At 31.1% G+C, this 1,184-nt stretch overlaps 1 long non-coding RNA gene across 1 annotated transcript; it reads left to right on the top strand.

Annotated features, from left to right (window-relative positions):
* Positions 1–445: 445 nt before the first annotated feature.
* Positions 446–865, top strand: LOC119418367. The gene is made up of 3 exons (XR_005187185.1): positions 446–511; positions 612–645; positions 842–865. It is a non-coding gene; the product is annotated as an uncharacterized LOC119418367 (long non-coding RNA).
* Positions 866–1,184: the final 319 nt, after the last annotated feature.

The following is a 1,184-nucleotide window of genomic DNA, read 5'->3' as shown; positions in this document are numbered from 1 at the left end:
GTGATATAATATATAGTCTGATATAAATATGTTTCATTGTCATTGTTGGTTTTTAGATGATAAACAAAATTTGAAAAGTCTCCACTTCATAATTTGTGGACAAAACAATTGAGGTTCAAAACTGGAACTGTTATGTTGGGTATCTGGTCCTTTTGCATTTTATCTGTGGAAATGCAACAAAACAAGTTTAACATTTCCAAAGAAGACTGCAGGAGTCAACTTTTTGTGTTGAAAATGTTGAGTTTCTGCCAGAGGGTGAGACTTACTGCTATAAAAAGACAGATGTAAACAGAACTAACTTACTGGACTGAGAAGTTCTCTTGCTGAATCTCCTCTGGTCTTCCTGGGTAAAAATATATATATATATATATATATATATTTAAAAGTGGGGAAAAAAAACAATCATATTAAGACAAAACCGAAATATTGTTACTTAAGAAAATAAATAAATGTTTTCTTGTTTACAGCTGTTTAGAACTGACATCTGGTTTCTGCAAATATGGTCCAGCAGGTAGGAGTTTAGTTGTGCTGTTAAAGTTATAAATGAAAACAGCTAAATAAGCTTCAATGAAAATACACTTTATTAACTTATTATACTTTTTCTGTTACAGTTGAGTCTTGTGTTTGCTGCAGTTGTGCTGCTTGGTATGTTGAGCACAGTGACAGCAGTAACACATTTTAGTTTTGATAATGTTTACATGAACTACGACCACTAGCCAGCATTATTCTGATTCTGATGCATGCTCAACAATTTTTGTTTTGTTTTTGGTTTTTTTTTAATGTCCAGAGCACCAGAATAATGTTTTTTTAGATTATTCTGATTTTTTTTTTTTTTTTACAGGTTACATGGAACCAAGTCTACAAGGTAAGAGTTTTCACAAAGCATCACCTGGTGTTTTAAGTCCTTTTTTGTCAAAAAGTTCTAACTGTTAAGATTATTTAAACACTCTTAATAGTAAAGAAAATCATTCAATACTTTAATTTAAAAATGAGAGCTTGTAAAAAAAAATAAAAGTGTAATTTAAAAATGTATTTCACTTTTCCCGTTTTTTTTTTTTGTTGTTGTTTGTTTTTTTTTAGCTCTAAGTTAAACTGTGTGTTTTGGCATCACAGTAGGTCGTATTCGTCGACAGTGTTGGACTAGTTGGTTCAATCGAGACAGTCCCAGTGGAACAGGTGACTAT

Source organism: Nematolebias whitei, chromosome 12 (genome assembly GCF_014905685.2).
Source record: "Nematolebias whitei isolate Nwh7 chromosome 12, NemWhi1, whole genome shotgun sequence".
Taxonomy (NCBI): domain Eukaryota; kingdom Metazoa; phylum Chordata; class Actinopteri; order Cyprinodontiformes; family Rivulidae; genus Nematolebias; species Nematolebias whitei.
The sequence above is the reverse complement of the archived record's forward strand: the minus strand, read 5'-3'. Positions and strand labels throughout refer to the sequence as shown.